This window comes from Cavia porcellus, unplaced genomic scaffold, assembly GCF_034190915.1.
Source record: "Cavia porcellus strain 051 isolate PalLab524CR breed Dunkin Hartley unplaced genomic scaffold, mCavPor4.1 scaffold_1, whole genome shotgun sequence".
NCBI classification, from domain to species: Eukaryota; Metazoa; Chordata; class Mammalia; order Rodentia; family Caviidae; genus Cavia; species Cavia porcellus.
In genome coordinates, this window is record NW_026947484.1 from 216,408,786 (window position 1) to 216,422,440 (window position 13,655).

General features: G+C 48.1%; 1 long non-coding RNA gene across 1 annotated transcript in view; it reads left to right on the top strand.

The window, feature by feature from the left end:
* The first annotated feature begins 3,496 nt into the window (after positions 1-3,496).
* Positions 3,497-13,655, top strand: part of LOC134471254 (uncharacterized) — a 32,207-nt gene continuing 22,048 nt past the window's right edge. Inside the window, exon 1 of the long non-coding RNA XR_010040540.1 lies at positions 3,497-9,530. This is a non-coding gene — a long non-coding RNA (uncharacterized LOC134471254). The remainder of the gene's footprint in view (positions 9,531-13,655) is intronic.

A 13,655-nucleotide genomic window follows, 5' to 3' on the forward strand; every position in this document is an offset into this window, starting at 1 on the left:
AGTCTTTTGGGGATCAGGGACAGAATATTATGGTCTGTATCTAGATGTCCACTCTCTACCCTAAAGCCTATCTACTCATTTGGGAGGTGACTGGCTCATGGTGGGTGATACTCACCAGTGGATTGATCCACTCTTGAGTTTATTACTAAATGCATTTTTGTACATTTTATTTTATGGAAAACATGGTATTGCTAAATGTGACATTGGGAGCTGAAGCCTGGTTGAAGAAGGCGGGTCATGGCCTGGGAGGGCACACTTCCCTTCTTCCTCTCCTGATCGTTCTCTCTGCTTCCTGCTGCCAGGTCATAAAGCAAGCTCCCTCTGCTCACACCCTTCTGCTATGTTGCCCTGTCCTGGAGCCAGCCCATTATGGACTGAAATCTCTATGAACTGTAAGCCATAATAAATCTTTCCTCCTTTAAATTGTGGGCACTGGGCATTGTGTGTTAGCAATGAGAGGAGTAATTGAGACACACAGCTGCTTCAACACATGAACCTGGAGTCAGATCCCTGGATTTAGATCTCTCCTTTACCAGCTTGGTATCCATGAGTGAGCTAATTAGCTTCTTTGACCTCAGTTTATGAATCTGTAAATGGGATCATGTACATTTCCAGAAGAATTCAATGAGAGAGAAACTGGCAGTGTCTACAGAGTAAGCTTCCACACTGGAAAAGAACAGTGACTATTTTTAGAAGAGTTAGCCGCTATATTTTAAATAGGGATTTATTTATTTATCTAGTTGAACCTTATTTTACAGTCACATTTGAACATTTGGGGTTCAGATCTGTTTCATCCCATCAAGTCTACCTTATCCTCTCTTCACATTCCCCAAGCCATCATCTTTTTTATTATTTATTTTGCCAGGATTTTTTTTCTTTCTTTTTTTTTTTTTTTTTTTTTTTTGTACCAGGGATTGAACTCACAACCTCGCACTTGCCAGGCAGGCACTTACACCACTGAGCTAAACTTCTGGCCCTATGTATTTGTTTTGGTACTGGTGATTGAACTCATGATTTTGCACTTGCCAGGCAGGCACTTACTTGTGTCACTGAGCTAAATCCCCAGCCCTCCAAACCATCATCCTTGAATATCCTAAAGAAAAACTTTGTCCGAGTCTGTTGGCCTCAGGTAAAGAGACCTTATTCATCCTTTGTCTCAGTGGAATCTCTTGTGGTCCAACAGTTTCCTCTTCAAGAAATTGCACTTCAGCAAGCCCCAGGCCTAGCAGATCCACGTCTGGAAAATCCAAGAGCTCCCAGTTTCAGACCCCAGAAAGAGCAACTTTCTTTCTGGCCCATTATCTCACTCCTTTGCATACACTATCAACTTCTTCCTTCCCCTCCATCAGGTTTACTGTGCTTCTAACCTGTTTGGTTTTCTTTTTCTCCCAGACAAAAAGCACTATCAAAAATTTAGAATCAAGATTTAAACTGTGTTACAGGGGACTTAGCTCAGCCGCATAAGTGCCTGCCTTGCATGCGTGTGGTCATAAATTCAATCCTGGGTATCAAAAAAAAAAAAAAAAGATTTAAATTGTGAAATTTGGTTTAAGTTGTTGCCTTTCAAAGGCATTTCAAAGAAGTCTGCATATTTTTTTTCCTTTTCAGGTACACTAAGTCCCCAATTTATAAACATTTGAGTTGCAAACTTTCACAGCTGGGAATGGACTCTGCATTCTCAACATTCCCAGATGTGAACAAATCACGGAAGTAGCTCACATGTTTGCTGGACATTGTCACAGTTCGCTGCTGGGTGATTACTGTACGGGGTGATAGTGTGCTGCAGAGCTCAGCCTAGGCCCGGGATGTCCGGAAGCCCGTGATGTGGAGGTCACTCCTGGGAAGCACAAAGCAGGATACATTGTCTATTTGTTTCCAAGACTCACTTTGTCGGACCTATGAATGAATCTAACTTAGGAACTTCCTGCAAGGGAACTCCTAAGCTGGGGATTTACTACTCTGGGTTAAACCCACTGAGTTACCTACCTCAGTCCTTGTTAAAATTTTGAGATAAAGTTTTGCTGAATTGCTAAACTGCTCTGTCTGGGTTCAAACTTGTGATCGACCTGCCTCAGTTTCTCGGAGTGCTGGGATTACTGGTGGCAACCACTACGCCAGGCATACCTTTCTTGAGGACATGCCATTTGTGGGGGAGTGTGTGTGTCCCCTGGAGGTCTTCTGAAAATACTACGGAGAGCGAGGGATGTGGGGCAAGCCTTTTGGAATGGGGTGGGGGGGGTGGGGGTGGGGATGGCGTCCAAACTCCTACTTTTAGCCTTTAGGGACTCTTAGGAGATGAAAGGGAAGCTGTCCCCAGATACTGCAGAAGACCGCCCCTCCCACGCCGCAGGGGAGAGACCAGCCTGTGGTCGTGGCTGGAAGTGCTGGGCTCTGGGCAGGCGGTGGGGAGGGGCTGCCTGCGAGCTCAGTCCCAGATGGCCTGGGATATTTATAGCACCTGTGCCCCTGGACCTTTCTGCACCTGGATTTATACGGCCAGTGGCTGTAGCTGTGGGGAATGAGGCGGCACATACCCTTGCAAGGGGGCCTGCTGATTCTTGGCTTGGAACTCCTACTGGAACGAGTTACAAAATCATAACAAGGGGCGGTCTAGAGCAACACCGAGGCAGAGCAGCTCCTCAGTAGTGGGTTAGGTCCAGCGAGAAGAGGGACTTTCCAGCTCCACGTGATGCCATCCTGGCCAAGGCCTGGGCTTGGCAGGTGCGGGCGGCAGGGGGCGCGAGCCCGCCCACCAAGTTCCCCCGGGCTGCAGGGAGCCCGGAGAGCACGTGGTAGTGGATACTTTTTTCAGATGCAAAACTATAGAGTCCACGTTTGCGCCCCGTGATCGCTGTCCGCACCTTCAATTTTCCTTAATCACTACCTGTCTGGCTGTTCCAGACAGTAGTGACATCATCCAAAAAGCAAACAAATTGCTGTCCTTTGGGCCTTTCAGGAACCCAGTGGTGGAGGCTCAGGGGGCACAGGGCTTGGAACCGAGAAGGACGCCTCCGTTGTCCAGCTCGGCGTCAGTCATAGGAGGCCCTGGCAGAGCACGCGACTGTGGAGCCCTCTCTGACTGGCAGCAGATCGTGGGTGGGGAGTGAAGGACAGTTGGTGATGCCCAGAGAAACAAACCTATCGTTGACACTATTTAATCCCTGGGCAGTGCAAATGGGGTAGGCACTGTTGCCACATCACTATGTCACAGATGGAGAAACTGAGGCTTGAAGGCCAATTTAAGGGACTTGACCCAAGGCGAAGTGGCAAGTGTGTCCTGAAGCTTGAAACCGACTCAATGAACTCCAGGGTCCTCGTGCACCAAGCTGGGGGGCGACTACAAAGGCTGCGGGGACGCCCGGTACCAGGGGGCGTCAGGCTAGGAATCCCAAGCATCACTGCGGGGCCCGGGCAGCTGGCGGACACGGCTGGGGACAGCGCCCCCACCCTGGCCGAGCTGGTGGCTGGCGCAGGCCACATACCGCGCAGCGTAGAGGAAATGGCTGGGATTCCTCCCGCGGCGCTGCGCGGCCGGCTGGGCGGGCTGGGAGGGACCGCGCAGGAGGCCGGGGCACGGCAGTGGGGACGCCTCCCTGGAGAGCTCCCGCCACTCACTGCAGGCACTGAGGCCCCAGGTCCCGGGAAGCCTCCAGAGGGGACCACATGGAGGGGCACGGCTCGGCTCTTGCAGAGACGACCCCAACACCCAACCCCCAGCTCAGCCCAGCCTCCAGCTCCTGATCTTCCTTCGCTCAGGCCTGTGGGGACAGGGGGAGGGAAGCAAGGTGCTCGAGGAGGGTGCCGGGGACCGACTCTGCTCCTGGTAGCAAAGCTCAGACAGTTCTAGGCCCAGTCCTCAGGGCTGGCTGAGCAGGCCTTTCTTTGCTACAGGTTTCGGGAGCAGAGCAGGAAACTGGCTGGGGAGGGAAGGCCAGAGAGAGAGGGTGGCCCCTCTGGGGCCTGCTGGTAACAAGAAGGGCTGGGTGGGCTGGAGGAGTAGACCTGAGGGAGGAACATGGGGGTCCTAGCGAGCTGGGACTGGGCCTGGAGAGCCGTCCTGATCAGACTGCTGTGGGGAGGCCTGAGAAGAGATCAGAAACCTTCTTGGAGTCATCTGAACTTGAGAAAGCTCCCTGCTTCCCTTGGACACAAGCAAAATGCAAAATTTGGAGGTGGGGAGGGGGGATAGATGAAGGACTTGAAGTGGGGGCCCATGTAACCTCTGCTAGCAAGGTGGCCCCAGTACCTGCACAGTCTCTTTACAATTCCTGGTTTGCTGCAGAAGCTGGCCTGTGAGAGGCTTTGTCTTGGCCTGGCACCTAACTCTCACCGTGTGAGCGCTGCCCTCACACTCCCTGCCTTGTTCTCCTCAGCCTGGAAGGCCCCTGACCCTCTTGGTCTGGTGAATCTGACTCTTTGCCCAGCCATCTTATTCATTCCCTGATTTCCATATCCTCTATGCTCTCTGCCTGCTTCCTCATGGGCCTCAGTGTGCCTTTTACGCACACGGATTTTCATGAAAGTGCGCTTAGAAAGCTGTCTCCCAAGCCAGACAGTAGCTCTGGGAGGGCAGGACTGGCCAAGTCGTACACTGCCTGAGTGTTGGTAGAGTGCATGAACTTCCCGCCTGACTCCATAGATAACTTACTATGCAGACCTGCCCTGCCCTCTCTTGACACCCAAAGAAGGGCCCAGTGCAATGGGCTGGATGCCATTCTCTCCTTAGAACCACTCGGGACTTCACACCTTGGTCCTACTCCCCAACTCCCTTTTTTCTGCTATTTTTTTTTTTTTGGTCTTTTTCATTTTTATCGGTACCAGGGATCAAACTCACGACCGCCTGCTTGCAAGGCAGGTGCTTATGCCGCTGAGCTAAATCCCCAGCCCCTCCCTTTTTTCTTATCCTCGCTCCAGGCTTGGAGCAGGACTTGGTTGATGAGCACCTAAGTCCCTATCCCACCCTCCCCCACCTCCACTCCCAGGATTTAGCAGCTGTTTCTCAACCCAAGGCTCAGGAAGTCTGGCTCCACACAAAGTGAGGCTGCCCTGTCGTTCTCCGTGGGATTGAGCTCAAAGGAAGGAAGCGCCATAGCCCAAGGCTGGGGGGAGCAATGGCCATAGTGTGTCTGTTTGCTATGCCACATCCTCAGGGTGCCTTCAAGCTTGAAGCAGCACAAGGACACTCACATCATCTGAATCCAAGCCGCCAGCTTAAATTTCCACCCTTTCAACCCTTGGGGGGCACCCAAGTGGTGGGACTTCGGTCTGGACAGAGACTCTCCCCCAAATAAGTTTCCTGCAAGACTGGGGAGGAAACAGGAGAGCAGAGTCAGCCTGTCCTAATGCATTTGCCCCACCTCAGATGCATTAGTGGGTGACAGTGGAACTGGGGCATGGCAGGGCATGCAGTGTCATTTCCAGGGCTGGCTCTAGACCCCCCCCCCACGCACAAGGCACTGGCCCAGGTGGCCTTGGCAGACCATTCATACAGCGCTCACACAGTCACAATGGTTCTGGGAATTCTGGATGTCAAAACTACATTTTTCACAAGAAAAAGGAAGAGATTTTGGCATTTTTGCTGGAGAAACAGGAACTGACCAAGACAGTGAACTCCAGGGATTGCTTCCTCACCCGGTGCTCAGAACGAGGGTGGGGTCTCTGGGCCCTGCTATGCTCTCCCAGGGATTGTGGGGAGGAGCTCTGGGGTTTAATGGGACCAGAGGGGAAAGAAGAGAAAGGGCAGGGGGAAGGGATGGAGAAACACGCAGGGGAAGGGAGGGCAGGAAGGACCGGCTGGTCCTTGAGCGCCGGGAAGCCGGGAGTCAGAGGGGGTGGAGTTGGGGTTGCGGGCACCTGGGACTCGCGGATGCTCTGTGTGACTTCTGTTTTTATGCTGTCATAAAAGAGCATCAGCACCGTGTTTCCTTTGGGCTCCCAGTTCCGGAGTTGTGGTGCTGTGGTCTCATAGCACTGGAAGACAACTGCAGGTCCTCACTGTAGTCTCGGCCCTGTTTTCTCCTGACCCGCTGCCCTGCGTCAAACAGTTTGTGGATCCTGGGTGAAGAAGAAAAACATTTTCCCCTTGCAGAGCCTAGAACCGAGTAGCAGGAGCTGGTGTTCAAACAATAAAGCTTTACAGTAACAGTAACAAAGAGAGCTCAGGGTAATGGTTTCTAAGAGAGGAGATGAGCCACAGCAGAAAGCTCTTAGCAAAAGGTGGGATCTAAAGAGGGCTTTGGATGGCGGATAGCCATTTGGGAAAGAGGACCTTCCCAGGAGAAGGGGGATGGAGCATCTGTAGCTCAGTGCGTGAGAGAGGTGGGAGCCCAGCAGGTGGCGCACATGGGTACAGGGGCGGGCTGGGACACAGAGCTGGAGGTCCCAACTGCCCACCAAAGTCTGTAGGATTTCTCCAGGGGCACAGAGGAGGCCTTGACCAGCAAAGGCAGGACCCAGTAGCACATGCTGCAGGCACCTTCGAGAATGCAGCAAGGTGAAGGGAGCTGGCCTGGGAAGGGGGAGCTGCAGCCAACACACCCATGCGGGGACTCAACAGACCGCATCTGGATTTGCACTCTCGGTTCCTTGCAGGGTGCAGCTGACCTGAGACTGGGCCCCTTGACTGTGTCTTCATTGGCTCTACCTGTGATGTACATGGAGGCTGCAGCTCTCAAATGGAAACAAAGCTAGTGGCAGGTGGAGGCCTCTTCCTTCTGGACAGACTGAGGAAAGGTGGGGTGGGGGTGGGGGATGTACAGGTATAGGCCCAGACAAGGGTGAGACTCTGGAAACCCGGCAGGAAGGAAGATGGCAGAAGGGAACACTCCTGAGGCAACTGGGCTGGTGGATGGGTCGGGGGCGGCGAAGGTGCCAGGGTTTAGAGGTCTCCTGGGCCAGAAGAACTTTCCTGTGCTCCTTGGATCGCATGGCTCAGTCCTGAATGGAGCAGTCCGTCTCACCTAGTGTAGTGGATGGCAGGGTTGCGGCAGCTGCCATTGTAAAATAAACTTGAGTTCTTTTCCTGGCTCATAGGCTCTCAGTAGGGCAGAGGTGGCATCTCCCCCAGGTCTTAGTACTCACTAGTCCCTCAATAAGTCACCTGAAGAAAAGGATCAGGATCAGAGGCCCCACGATGAAGAGGAGAACCCTTAGAGATGATGGTAGAGGCTGAGTTTATTGTTTCAGTCACCCTCACCCCGTATCTGGGTGTGATTGGGAAATGCGCTTCCCGTGGGGGGTCTTTGCTTATGGCCCAGTTCCTCTGTACTGCTCTCTTCCCCCAGCTGGCTTTCGTTTCTTCCATGGGGCACGTGTTAGTATTTATTAATTCACTCCATCTATATTGGTCATCTCCAGTGTGCTAGGTATCGTACTAGGTGGGGAACACATGGCAAACAATGCTTATGACTCAAGTAGGTGAGCATTTAAAACTGTTCCCTACATGGGCCGGTTATCCTTGGCTGGAGGAATGTGGGATTTGTCTTGCTAGTTATGGGTTTGTGGTGCCATCTGCTGGTCACATGTGAGTACACACCCGCAGACTGGGGTGAATGAACACATGGAGAGGCCACTCAGGAAAACATAAAAGGAGACAGACATAGCTGCATACACACAGTGAACCGTATACGTGTTCACATACAGGCACACACATCTGAAGTGCAAACACACAGACACAGTCACAGGTAGAAACTCAGGATCTAACAGAGCACCTCACCTTCGGTAGGAGTCCAATACGTATTTTCTAGTCTGCAAAACAAAACCAATTCTTTAGATCAGCTTTTTTCCAGGTTCAGTTTTCACCTTTCTTCCTAGCTACTGAGCCACGAATGCTCCAGCCAATGCTCCTGCCCTTGCCTCACTGTGTCTTTAAAAACAAATTTAAATCTAACTTCGGGAAGCTGCTTTATCTCTGTGGCTAAGGTAATACTTCCTCTTGTGAGCTTTTGTAACATCCTGATATTTATCATCATCCTATTTCCCTCCCAGCTATTTGGGAGCTCGCGGCGTCTTCTCCTTTTCTACTCTGTAAAGTTTTTGAGGACAGAACTGGCGCCTGACTCAGGCTGCCACATCACCTTGCATAAAGGAAAGGCTTGCTGAATGAATGAATGAACGTCTCAGTCGTGGGCTTGCAGGAGAATGAAGACAATACACTGAGACGCACATTTACTTACGTACATCACTCTTTCCTGCAAAGACATCCGTGGTTACCTACTAGCACGGAAACACATCTCTGTCCCTATGGCTGCCAGCAGACATGTTCGTTACATGAAACTCTTAATTCTTCTTTCATTATTTCATTTCGGTTCTTCTGCTCCCTGGGCACTGCAGCAATAGCCTCTTAGCTGTTCTCTATTTCAGTTCTTCCCTTTGCACTGTTTCCATTGACCTCAGGTTGCATCTTTTTGAGGATGTTGTTTACTAGCTCAAGAACTCTAGTAGTTCATGCTACCTTGAATGATAAAGTCTTGAAAAAAAACCAAATCTTTTCTTTTTTAACTCTTTCTTTAGAGAAGGAGTAGTATCCAGTAAAAAAAAATAATGGAGTTGCTCTGTGCAAATGTTTATCATTGCCTATTAAAAGATGCATCAGTGGTTGATGTACCAGTTCAACTTTCTTACTTCCTGGAATGTGATTGCAGGAGCTGCTGCAACTGTTTTTCAATCATGAGGGAAAGACCAAGATGTTGCCTCTGACATCACTGAGCAACTGAACAAATGATACTATGTATAGATTCTTCTTTTACATGACAAAATAAACCTTTTTGCTTAAGCCACTGCAAATTTTGTTTTCTGGGATAGTTCACCTGGATGTAATCCTAATTTAGGATTTTAAATGCTTTTCCAGGAATACTCACAGGATAAAGTCTGATTTGCTTAACCTGATGTTTATGAACCCTCATGATCTGGCTGTACTCAGCTCATTCAGTCTTCCTGGTATTGTCATGGCCACACGCTAATCCAGGCCTCCACCATCTCTCCCCCAGACTACCAGGAACTTCTGGCTCATCTCCCATTCCCACCATCCAGTTCTTCCAACCATTCTTGTCATAGCAGCCAGAGGTCCTTTTAAAATAAATCAGATCAGTGTCTTTTTAATTCTTAAATCCTTTTAGTGACTTTTTATTACTCTTTAACTCAAATCTAAACTTCTTAATAAAACCAAAACTTTACAAGGATTCTAGGGTCAATTAGCTAGTCCTTAACCTTGGCTGTACATTAGAATCACATAGAAATATTAAAACATTATCTGTGATTGAACCTTGCCGTGTGTGTGTGTGTGTGTGTGTAACTGGGGACCTGTTTCAGTCACTTTCTTCAATGCTGGGACACCCTGCATTTAGGAGAGGTTTATTTTGGCCCGCATTTTTGTCCGCAGTTGGCTGGCTTCAAGGCAGGATGGTGTGATGGAGAGGCCGGGGTGGAGGAGTGCTATTCACACAGTAACAATCAGGAAGCAGAGGAAGAAAGCAGGAGCTCAGAAAGGAGCTCTGTCTCTCCACCGTGCACCTCTGGGACCATCATTTCCGGTCAGACCCCACCTCTTATCGGCAAGCCAGCTATAAACCCAATCGCCTTCCAAAAACCCCTCTTATCAGTGTATGAGGCTCTTGGGGACACCCAGATATAAAACATAACAGGGCTGGACCCAGGGGCCCTCTACCACTGAGCCACACCGCCCCCCAGTCCTTTGATTGATTTATTTAGAGACAGAGTCTCTCCGAATTGCTGAAGCAGTTCTCAAGCTGGCAGTCCTCCTGCCTTAATCTTTACCTCCATTCTTCAGCATTGTGATTCAGTTGGTCTGGCTGAGCTTGGGGCCGCTGACATTTTAAACCAAGTGCTACCTTAGATTCTGAAAAACCGAGTTGAGAAACTGATTTGCACCTGCCTGTGTCTTTCAGTCCTTCAAGGGTGGCAGGCTCTTTGATGTGTCTCAACCTTTGAGACGCTCTTCCCTCTGCTGGGAAGACACTTTCCTTTTCTTGTCCTAGATGTCTGTGTTTTTGCTCCTTCAGGCTCAATTTAAATGTTTCCTGATCACAGAGAATTCCTTCCCCTGACCATTGGCTCTAAAACGACCCCTCTTGTCATTCTGTTACAATTTTATTTCTCTCAATACTGTGACCATTCTAAAACTGGGGCCGGGGATTTAGCTCAGTGGCATAAGTGCCTCCCTGGCAAGCACGAAGTCATGAGTTCAATCCCCAGCACCACAAAATAAATAAATAAATAAATAAAATTATATGTTTGCTTGTCTTCTAAAATCTTTAATTCTCATGTTAGATGGGAGACTGAACAAGGGACAGTTTATATACATTTGTGTGTGAGAGACAGGGAGAGCTCTTATAATCAGAGGTTAGCACATAGTAGGTATGAAACAATCTGAGATTTTTTTTTCTTTTTCTCTTTTTATTGATACCGGGGATCAAACTCACGACTGCCTGCTTGCAAGGCAGGTGCTTTTATGCCGCTAAGCTAAATCCCCAGCCCCAAAACAATCTGAGATTTTACATCACTTGTAAATTAAAAAGCTAGCATGTTACTACTTCATGGATGTTGGCAAAGACAAAAAACCTCCTAAGTCAGAGACAGATTTTGTTACAGCCATAGAGGTGGCCAGTGTGGAAGAATTTGCACTGGATCTTTAATTCCCAGCTCCCACAGGTGATGGAAAAAGGTCCAAGTGACTGAACCACAGCGGGCTGCAGGCTGGAAGGGGAATTCCGAGCTTAGGGAGTGAGGATTATTCAGAACGAGCAGTCAGCCCATTTAACCTTTGTCCCAGAGGGAGACATTATCTTTATAACACCGGACAATACACAAGCCTGCCCTTTGGTCCACAGAGAGACACTATCTCTATTTTTCAAGGCTGTTCATTCTATAAACAGCCTTGAAAAGATAACGCTGAGCAGCGCGGTACCTTCATCTGTGAGGTGTGGGAGATGGGAGAGCTGCATGGCCAGGCTTTTGCTCCCCGGGTTTCTGCCTGGAGGCGCTTCACATATTAAGCACAGGAAGGGGGAACCAAACAGACCCAGAGTCCTCACCGAGCCTCTGGATGCAGCTGGAATTTGTAGACAGAGAGGAAGCTATGTGGAGAAAGAGCGCCAGCAATTTGCATGGGATTCTTTGAATTCTGGCCAGATAGTAAGCTGTGCTTGTGTGGGGTAAGACTCTACTAAGCCAGCTAGGAACAGCTGCTGGAAAAATAACTACCAGGGAGCTGGGAGCAGAATGGCTTCGAGAGCACACATCAGCGTGCGATGCTGAAGTTCCAAGCTGCCAGAATGGAAGGTGGAGAGGAGTTTCCATCGGCTCAGGCCTTTGTGATAAAATACTGCCCGGGTTGGGTGGCTTATAAGCAATAGAAATCTATTTCTTGTGGCTCCGAAGGGTTAAGTTTGAGATCGGGTGTGACTGGGTTCTGGGCTGCAGATGCCTTCTCCTGTGTCCTGACAAGGGCCAGAGGGTTCCTCGGGGTCTGATACAGGCTACTGGGCCCATTCACAAGGGCTCCAACCTTGAGGTCCTCATTATGTTGCCAAATCCCCATCTTCTAATACAGTCCCATTGGGAGTTAGGATTTTAATGCATAGATTTCTGTTGGACAAACATGCAGTACAGGGCATGGGGCAAAACTGGCTTTAGGATACAGATACTCTAGACAGGAATTTCTCAAACTGGGAACTATTGATATTTGTGTGTATAATTAATTCTTTTGCAGAAGGCTGTCCTGGGCATTAGAGGGTGCTTAGCAGCATCTCTGGCCTCTGCTCAGCAGAAACAAGTAGCACCCTCCTGACTGTGACAACCAACAGTGTCTCCACACACTGCCAATGTCCCCAGGGCGGCAGGGGGCAGTTTCTCTTCTGATTTAGAAGCACTGCTCCAGAGCCACCCTAGCAGAGTGTGCAGGCAGCATGGAAAGCTTTTAGTGTCTCCGTAAACAACTCACCTACAGATCTCTCATCTCAACACTCTTCAAGAAGATGACAAAATGCAGATGCTCACCAATGAGACGTTTGCAAAGTCTAGTTGTACCCAGTCAACAATTACTCAGCAAGCGTGCAAGACAGCGTGACACGTGCCAGGAGAGTATCAGTTATAAGACCTCATCTCTAAATATCTACTCTTGAATGAGGATGCAAAGACTTTCAAGAAATTATGTATGAAGATGTTTAGGGGCTAAAGGGAAAATGTTCCACCATGACAGAATCTACAGAAATTATATTTTTCTTGAACTAAAGAACACAATAGCTAAATTGGAAAATTAATTGAATCTGCTCAACAGCACATTGATTAGAAATTACAGAAGGAATTACCTGTGAACAGACACAGATAGCCAGAGAAATGTCCCTGACCAAAGTCCCAAAACTCAGTGACCAGTGAGATAATCCTGGCAGTCTAACAAACACGTAATTCAAGTTCCAGGAAGAATTAAGAGAGTAGAAACACATTGGGCAAAAAATAAAATCTAAAAAAGTGTAAATTTGATAGAAGCAATAAACTCAAATATCCAAGAAATCCCAAACTGTGCATCATCCACATTAGATGAAATTGCTAAAATCTAACATGGGGATAGAAAAGAGTTATTAGTTATATCATTAAGGGATCATGATGAGGGCTGGAGATGTAGCTCAGCAGCACAATGCCTGCCTGACAAGTGTGAGGTCCTGAGTTCGATTCCCAGTTCCAAAAGCAAACAGACAAGCAAACAAACACAAAACAAAAAGAGATCATGATGTTGACATGCATTTGTGGAGGTAAAAGGTGTCTACTACACTCTGTTAAGTGAAAACAGTGGGTTACAAAATAGTATATGTGGCATTGCTAATTTTCCCCTAAAAAATTATGTATGAAGAAATTTGTGTACTAATATATAGTGACATCAAGAAATTATAATGGCGATCACTTAACTCTTTTAATCTACCTGTTGGACTGAGATGCCGAGCCCATTTTTCTTGTTAAGTATTTTTTCATGTGCTATTTTGAGACATTTCTAAGCAGAGGAATTTAAGAATTGTTCTAAGTTTGTGAGGTGAGGATAAGTAAATTAGCTTGATTGAAGTTACCATGTCACAACATATGTGTCTCAAAACATGAGATACTTTGTATGATTTTTGGCAATTATACTTAATTTAAGAAGAAAAACATTGCTAAAATCTAATGATAGGAAGAAAAATTGTAAAAGTGAGCAGAATAAAACGCCACATTGCATACAGATAACAAAGATAGCAATGAGTGCTAACTTCTCATAAAAACAATGAAAGCAGGCTGGGGATTTAGCTCAGCGGCATAAGCACCTGCCTTGCAAGCAGGCGGTCATGAGTTTGATCTCCCGTACTGATAAAAAACAAACAAACAAACAATGAAAGCCAGAAAACAGCAGAATAGTATTGTTAAAGTGACACAGGGGGAAAAAAGTCAACGTGGGATTCTATATCCAGCAAAAAGTATCCTTCAGAGTATTGGAGGCTGGGGTGTAGCTCAGGGGTGAAACATTTGCACAACAGGTGTAAGGCCCTGGATTGGATTATTAGAACAGGAAATCAAAAAAGTTATTTTCAGAAAAATACAAGCTGAGAGACCAGTATAATGGACTCCATGAAATGCCAGAGGTCATCCTTCAAATTAAAGGAAAGGGGTATCAG